Here is an 8,751-nt window from a genome sequence, read left to right as displayed (position 1 = left end):
ATAATATATACCATATCCTATGTATCATGTCACATCATATATATATCATATCATGTCATACCATATTATATATAATATATATCGCATATCATACATATCAGTTATTTAGATCTATAACTATATATAGTACACACCACACACACACACACACACACACACACACGTGTATTTTTTGTTGTTTTTTTTTTTTAAATCTTGGGCTGGAGAGATGGCTCAGTGGTTAAGAGCACTGACTACTCTTCTAGAGGTCCTGAGTTCAATCCCAGCAACCACATGGTGGCTCACAACCATCTGTTAATAGGATCTGATGCCCTCTTCTGGTGTGTCTGAAGACAGCTATAGTGTACTTATATATAATAAATAAATACATCTTAAAAAAAGAAAGAAATCTCCACTTTAAGCCAGGCATGGTTGTGCACCCTTTTAATCCCAACACTCAGGAGGCAGAGGCAGGAGGATCTTTGTGAATTTGAGTCTAACCTAGTCTACAAAGCAAGTTCCAGGACAGCCAGGGATATACGGAAAAACCCTATCTCAAAAACCAAACAAGTCTCCGCCAGATGACTACCATCATGGACACGAGTCGCGTGCAGCCCATCGAGCTGGCTAGGGCAACCGACGTGCTGGGCAGGAGCAGTTCGCAGGGACAGTGCACGCAGTGCGAGTGGAGTTTATGGATGATGCCAGCCGCTCTACCATTTGAAACGTCAAAAGCCCCGTTTGATGATGTGCTCACCCTATTGGAGTCAGAAAGAGAAGCTTGGAGGTTGCGCTGACCTTGGTGCTGGGCCCTGGATATCCACTACCCAGTCCGTGGAATTCTCTGAAACTTAAATAAAGCATTTGTATTAGTTCTTGCCTAGAACAAACAACAACAACAACAACAACAACACCCTCCCCCAAAAATACCCAAAACCAAAAGACTCACTCTGATTTTCATGTGTCGACTCTAGTTCATACCTTCCCCCCACTCTGATTTCCATGCAGTCACACCACTTCACACCTTCCCCCACTCTGATTTCCATACAGTCACACCACTTCACACCTTCCCCCACTCTGATTTCCATGCAGTCACACCACTTCACACCTTTCCCCACTCTGATTTCCATACAGTCACACCACTTCACACCTTCCCCCACTCTGATTTCCATACAGTCACACCACTTCACACCTTCCCCCACTCTGATTTCCATGCAGTCACACCACTTCACACCTCCCCCCACTCTGATTTCCATACAGTCACACCACTTCACACCTTCCCCCCACTCTGATTTCCATGCAGTCACACCACTTCACACCTTCCCCCACTCTGATTTCCATACAGTCACACCACCTCACACTTTCCCCCTACTACATGCGTCCACACCAGTTCACCCTCCCCCTGCGGGAAATAAAGATTAATTTTTTTCCTGTGTCCCTGACAACACTTGCTATCACTTATTTTTCTGCTGGTAGCTAATCTGTCTAGAGAGATGGATTCTGAAATCAGGAAACTAGGTTTAATTTGCATTTCCCTGATAGCTAAGGATGTTGCAAACTTTTAGAAAATCTGTTTCATAACTGCTGATCCATCTCTCCAGCTCTGGTACCACCCTGTGTCTGGGGACAAGTCCAGGGAGTGGCTTGACTTGTTGGCTGTGTGGTGGCAAGGCCACAAGTGCACACCTTCATTGGATGACAGAAGAGGAAGTGTCATTTGTGACTTCAAGAATGTGGACGGATTGAGTTGAGTCTAGGGCGTCGCATTCCGGTCACCGCTTCATCTCTGGCAGGTTGGCATTGCAGAGCCCCATCCGAATCCATGGTTGGCTGCACCAGGAGTAGGATGTGACCCAACCGGGTCAATCCAGTTCTCTTCCCTGGGATCAAGCATTGAGATGCCTTGATGCGGTCGGTCACAGGGAGAACCCCAGGGGAAGTCCTTGTCAGTCTGCAAAGCCAGAGAGGAGGAAATGGGTTGGAAGAATTGGGGCTCTGTGTGCAAACCTGTTGCAGTAAATATTTAAAAATATAAAACATTTATTTCTTTACCGGCCATGAGGTCTCACTCCTCAAGCCCGGTTTTAGTTTGGAACCGTGAGCTCCTCTGGTGCCTGGTCTAAGCCATCACCACTGCCCAACTTGTCTGTCCAACTTCCTTCCCTTGGCGGTTTTCTACCTCCTGTTCTCTGCCTCTATCCCGGGGTATTTCTGCACCCCAAATCCCACATAAACACAACTCTACAGCCCGATAGCTTTTCATACAGGTTTATATATTCAACTCTCAGTCCACAAACCCTCTACACAACAAGACTGCATCAAATAGACAAAGATACAAACTGCCCTTCATATAAGATGCTAGACCATGGGGGCTGGAAAGATGGCTCAGCAGTGAAGAGCACTGACTGCTCTTCCAGAGGTCCTGAGTTCAATTCCCAGCAACCACATGGTGGCTCACAACCATCTATAATGGGGTCCAATTTCTCTTCTGGTGTGTCTAGAGACAACTACAGTGTACTTATATAAATAAATAAATATTTTAAAAAAAGATGCTAGACCTACAAAATCCTTAATGTTCATAGCTATTTAATGCCAATTAATATCACCTGGGTCTAGCTGGTCCTTGGGAACCTCAGTGGTCCCACAACTTCTCACCTCCATCCTCTGACCTTCTCCAGACCTCTGGCCCTATCTAATTCCCTCACCTCACCCAGTCATTGGCTTTCCTTTATTTTACTAATTAAAATGGGAAGGTTCAATTAGAGCCAGCCCTTCTTGGGGAAGTGGAATTAACATTAAAATACAAATAGCTTCAGAACTATCTACACTTGAGATCTTTTCAATTGCCTCGCACCAAACCCTCTTTAGCGTTGACAGGTGATTTAAAAAAAAAAAACAAAAACAAAAAACAAAAAACAAAACACCAGGAGCACCAGCTGCTAAATCCAAGGGCTAGCCTGTGCCCCGGATTTGTTCTAGGGATTCAGACGCACAGAGCGGCCCACATGCTCAGAATTGTACAGCTACGTGTTCCATGTGAATCCACATGGTCCTTCTTCAAATGTGACCTGTGGCCTGTCACTGGGCATGCTAGATGCACAGGGCCTTCAGCTCTTTCTGGTTCACTCCAAGTCAGCTGAGATTAGAGGGATGTTGGGGGAGGGGCAGAGTCTCTACCCAGTCTTCCCAGACTACTCCCACTTCCTGGAGATGAGGAAAGAATTCCACAAACCTTACCCTACCCCTACCCAGAAACTCTCTAGACCCAGGGAGCTGGGCTGGGCTGCCCTTCCTTATATAATTCAACCATTTTGCTTGCTTTCTTTGGGCCTCTGGCTGCTACACCTGATTCCCTTCTCTCTCCCCTCTCCCTCCCCTTCCCCTCTCCCCATATGGCTCAGGGTCATCCCCCCAGATGTCCTTGCCTCTGGCTGTGCTCTCCTACATGTTCATAATAAACCTATAAACCTCTTCCACCAAACCTAGGAGTGGTCATGTCCTTTTTTTTTTTTTTTTTTTTTTTTTTTTTCCTATTCAGAAAGGACCCTGGGCCAGCTGGAAGAAGGACAGTTGAGTACTTGACCTCTGACCCCTTGTGACTATCAAAGTTCAGGGTCACTTACTAGCACTATTTGGATAAGGTGGAGGAGTCTGTTTATTCATTCGTTCATTCACTCATTCATTCATTCATTCATTCAGAAAAAAGAGTCTCATGTATCTTGGGTCAGCCTTAAGGTCCACAGCCAAGAATGGTCTTGAACTCCTGACCTTCCTGCCTCTGCTTCCTGAGTTCAGAGGTTTCAGGCATGTGTTACCAAGCTCAGTTTATGCAGTGCTAGGGCTCATCCAAGCCCCTTTACATGCTAAGAAAGCACTCTTTCGGCTAGCCTGTCTTAGTTGGATCAGAACCGCATGTGCAGGAGAAATAGCAAGTAACAAGAAATTTATAGCTGAGGAATAAGTTAGATCTGCCCAATCTAGGCTTACCACTTGTAAATAAAACACCTGGGTTGTGTCTTTTACACAGGCTTGTTAAGATTATACATTCACACTACATTTCTCTATGTAGCTCTGGCTGTCCTGGAACTCACTCTGTAGACCAGGCTGGCCTCAAATTCAGAGATCCACCTGTCTCTGCCTCCTGAGTGCTGGAGTTAGAGGTGTGCACCACCACTGCCTGGCAAAAGAAAACTTTTGATTGGTTTCAGAGGGTGAGTTCATTGTCATCATGGTAGAAAGCAGGCAGGTATGAAACTGGAGCTTTATATTCTGATTTGTAGGCAGCAGACAGAGAGAGAGAGAGAGTGAGAGAGAAAGAGAGAGAGAGAGAGAGAGACTGGGCCTGGTGTGGCTGTTTGAAACATCAAAGACACCCTCAGTAACACACCTGTTTTAACAAGGCCACACCTCCTAATCCTTCCCAAACAGTTCCACCAACTGTTTTCAAACATATGAACTTGGTGGCAGCACATTCTCATTTAACCCACCACATGGCTCTGTCTGAGCCCCATGAGTAGATAGATCCTTTCCCTTAGAGCTAGGGCACAAAGGCCAGGGACCTGTTCGCTGCTGCTGGCTGACCATGTCTTGGCCTTCAAACCTCTGTTTCATTATCTCTACAGTGGGGACCATGCTGGCTACCAAAGAAATAAATGGGATGTGGTGTCTCGCAGAACTCTGCACAAGACTGAGAAATGGTGTATGTATCCCATGACTCAATTATTTTAAAAGTTTTTCTTTACTGTATAAATTAACTTTAGAAGATATTATCAAGGTGTTCAATGGGGTACTTGTGTGTAATGAGGTTGCAGGCCATTTAACTTAGCCTTTCTTTAAAATAATTGGGGTTGGTTTTTTGTTTGTTTGTTTTTTGTCGTATTGTGGATGTATGCTTTTACCACATGTGTACAGAAGTCAAAAGAGGGGGTCAGGTCCTTTGGAACTACAATTACTTATGGTTGTGAGCTATTATGTGGGTGCTTGGAACTGAACCTGGACAATCTGCAAAAAATGTTCTTAACTGCTAAACTAGCTCTCTAGCCCCAACTTAATCCTTCTTTTAGCATTTAAGCCTCCATGCCTAAACAGCGATGATTCACATATTATCTTAGTTGGGGTTTCTATTGTGGTGGTTGCTAAAACATCATGATCAAAAGCAGTTTGGGGAGGAAAGGGTTTATTTCAGCTCATGTTCCAGTCCCCATCTGTCATGAAAGGATGTCAGGACAGGAATTCAATGCAGGAACATGGAGGCAGAAACTGAAGCAGAGGCTATGGAAGCATACTGCTTACTGGCTTGCTCACCCTGCTTTCTCATAGTGCCCAGGACTACCTACCTAGGGGTGGTACCACTCACGGTGAACTGGGCCCTTTCACATCAAGTGCCAATCAAGAAAACGCTCTACAGACTTGCTAGCAGGCCAGTCTTATAGAGGATTTTTTTTCTTTCATTCAAGATCCCAGCTTACCAGATATGTCTCTAACTAGTATAAAATTAAGAAGTAGCCAGCCCGAGCTGGAGAGATGGCTCAGAGGGCTGGAGAGATGACTCAGTGGTGAAGAACACTGACTGTTCTTCCAGAAGTTTTGAGTTCAATTCCCAGCAACTACATGGTGGCTCACAACCACCTGTAATGGGATCTGATGCTCTTCTCTGGTGTGTCTGAGGACAGCTACAGTGTACTCACATACATAAAATAAATGAATCTTTAAAAAAAAAAAAAAAGAACCAGCCGGCCCATATGTTTAAGAACATGTTGAAGCTGGATAGTGGTATGTTGAGGTTTGGTCCATTGCTATGTATTGTAATGCTGAAGACTGGCCCCCCAGTTCTCTAAGCTTCCGACTACCGGCTTGGAAAAGAGTTATGGCTAAACGTCATCCAGATTTGATTTTCTGCTGCAAGCAGGCCAGTGTTGCTATCGGAAGACTGCGTGAAAAATGTGATGGCAAATGTGTGAACTGTGATTCCTATGTGCGTCCCAGCACCCTGGTTCACATATGTGATGAGTGTAACTATGGATCTTACCAGGCTTGATGTGTGATCTGTAAAGGTCCCGGAGTCTCTGATGCCTGCTGTTGTAAAGAGCACACATTCAGGAAAAGGATAGAGATGGTTGCTCAAAGATCGTCAATTTCGGGAACTCTAAGACAGACCTGTTCTATGAACACAAAAAATACGGCTTCAAGAAGAGGTGATGGGTAGGTGGCTCCCCCCTCCCCCATCAAGCTGCTGCAGCTGCCAGAGAAGACACCTACTACCACCAGCAGAAAGGGAACGGAGGAGTGTCACCAGAGCAGCCTGCTATGCTAGTGTCCTGCCCCCCCAACCCCCATCACCCCTTCTTTCCCTTCCCTGTGTTGCTGAGGTGGAAGCAAGTTCCCATAGAGGGCTGAGTTCCCATACAGTGCTCTCATAGACTGGAGGAGGCAGCATCCATTCGGTCCATGGTTTCCTTTATGTTTTTACTTGGAAAAGAAGGCTCTGCTCTCCAAGTTAATACTTTCTACTCCTAATCTTCAGAACAAGTCCCTGTGTGGCTTTAGCACAACGAAAGTGTCATGTCAGAAGTGTGGTCTTGCAGCAGCTATGATGGGGTAGTCATCTGACCCTCAGTGTGGCCAGGTGCCATCAGAACAGTAATGTGACTTGACACTTCCCAGGTGGTGTTGGGTTCCTGTTATTTTCCTTCTTATAAATTGGAAGTTTCTGTTATTCTAATAAAGTTGAGTATTTTCTGGGGGGAAAAAAGACTGCCCCCCAAGGTCTTTACCCCCAGGAGCAAGGAGATCCTCAGGTATACCAAGTGATGCTATGTGACCTTGTTCCCAGGTTATCCCTGATAAAGATGAGTTCAGCTTGTGGCTGGGCAGGAGAGAGGTAGGCAGGGCTTCGGTTCTCTGATTTGGTGTCTGAAGCACAGAACAGGAGGGGAAAGAAAGGAAGACACCATGGGATGAGGGACTGAAAGCTGACCATGGGGGATGGACAGTCAGAGTAAGTGTGGCCCAGGTAGAACATGGCATGTCACACCTCTGGATTACCTCTGGATTACCGATAGGGAAATAGGAAAAACAGCTTAGTGAGTGATCTGCTCAGCTCTGGTGCTTTAAGGTTTAGTGTAAATATGAAAGTTTGTTATTTTTTATCTGGGAACTAAATGATCAAAGGCAGGGTAGAACCCCTCAGTTGAGATGAAATATTTACCACAGTGGTGGTGGCTCATGCCTGCCTTTATCTCTGAACTCTGGAGGCAGAAGCAGGCAGATCTCTGAGTTCGGGGACAGCCTGGTCTACAGAGTAAGTTCTAGGACAGCCAGGGCTACAGAGAGAAAGCCTGTTTTGAAAAACAAACAAACAAAACAGAATCGTCGAGCTTTGTACAGATAAAACACGGCTATTGTTTTTTTTTTTTTTTTAATATTTTATGGCAGGGTCTCAGGGTCTCAGAGTCTCAGGGTAGCCTTGGAACTATGTAGCAGAGGATAAATTTAAACTCATGATCCCCCAGCCTCCAGCCCAGGTACCATGATTACAGGTGTGTACCACCACAGCTGGTTTATACATGGCTGGGGTAGAACTCAAGGACCCTGTGTGAGCTAGATAAGTACTCTACCAAATGAACCACATCCCAGCTCCCTGTTTTGGATTTATTTTATTTATTTTTGATACAGGATCTCACGCTGTGACCAGGATTGGTCTGGAAGTCACTGTGAAGCAATCGGGCTTTGGATTTCTGCTGCATCAGCCTCCTGAATGCTGGGTCTGAATCAACACACAGTTTAAATACTGTTACTATTTGCCTTGAAGTAATTTTCTCTGGCAATATAGATCCTCACAGAAACAAGAGAGTGGAGAATTGTCTAACCACTAAAGCTAACGTGTGTGGGCATCCCTAACTGGCCTCCCTAGTACCCACTTTTCTCTTCCCTTTTTGGAGAAAATGTGTGGGCAGGATCCACCCATCAACATGGGTGGGCTGCACCGGCCTACACAGTTACTGTGGTGACTGGTTTAGGAAGCCATGATAGAGGTCAGGCTAGAAGGCTCTTGGAGCCCAAACTTGTGTTTTTTTAAGCCAATAGGTTAATTAATTTTTTTTTCTCCTTCCTTTCTCCCTTCGTCCCTTCCCTCTTTCTGGTTTATCTGTCTTGAATGTATTTGTTTATTTATTATTGTATTATTATAAATAATAACTCATATAATAAACACATAATACATAATAAATAAATTACTGGGGCTGGAGAGATGGCTCAGTGGTTAAGAGCACTGACTGCTCTTCCAGAGGTTCTGAGTTCAATTCCCGGCAACCACATGGTGGCTCATAACCATCTATAATGTACTTGTAAATTAAAAGAAAAAAAATTTAAGAAGTAAAAAAAAACCTTATTATATAATTGTATACTTATATTTTAGTAGATAATCATAAATTAATAAAATAAATTATTCATTAGTTATTTATAATTATTGTATTTATTATATGATATGCATTTATGAAGGCATGAGATTGCCATGGTACTCCTGAGGTCCTCAGAGTTGGTTTTCTTTTTTTTAAATTAAGATTTATTTATTTATTTAATGTATGTGAGTACACTGTAGCTGTCTTCAGACACACCAGAAGAGGGCATCAGATCCCATTGCAGATGGTTGTGAACCACCATGTGGTTGCTGGGAACTGAACTCAGCACTTTCTAGGAAGAACAGTCAGTCTGAGCCGTCTCTCCAGCCCCTGGTTCTCTTACTTTATGCTGGCTGCAGGAATTAGCACCTGA

General features: G+C 44.5%; 2 pseudogenes across 2 annotated transcripts; both read left to right on the top strand.

Moving 5' to 3' along the window:
* Positions 1-572: 572 nt before the first annotated feature.
* LOC308424813 (small ribosomal subunit protein eS28-like) lies at positions 573-776 on the top strand (annotated as a pseudogene). The gene has a single exon. The product of its transcript is annotated as a small ribosomal subunit protein eS28-like (transcript).
* A 5,069-nt stretch (positions 777-5,845) lies between these two features.
* Positions 5,846-6,177, top strand: LOC308424512 (PHD finger-like domain-containing protein 5A; annotated as a pseudogene). The gene has a single exon. The product of its transcript is annotated as a PHD finger-like domain-containing protein 5A (transcript).
* The last annotated feature ends 2,574 nt before the right edge of the window (positions 6,178-8,751 follow it).

Source organism: Micromys minutus (assembly GCF_963924665.1).
Source record: "Micromys minutus genome assembly, chromosome: 9".
Taxonomy (NCBI): domain Eukaryota; kingdom Metazoa; phylum Chordata; class Mammalia; order Rodentia; family Muridae; genus Micromys; species Micromys minutus.
The sequence above is the reverse complement of the archived record's forward strand: the minus strand, read 5'-3'. Positions and strand labels throughout refer to the sequence as shown.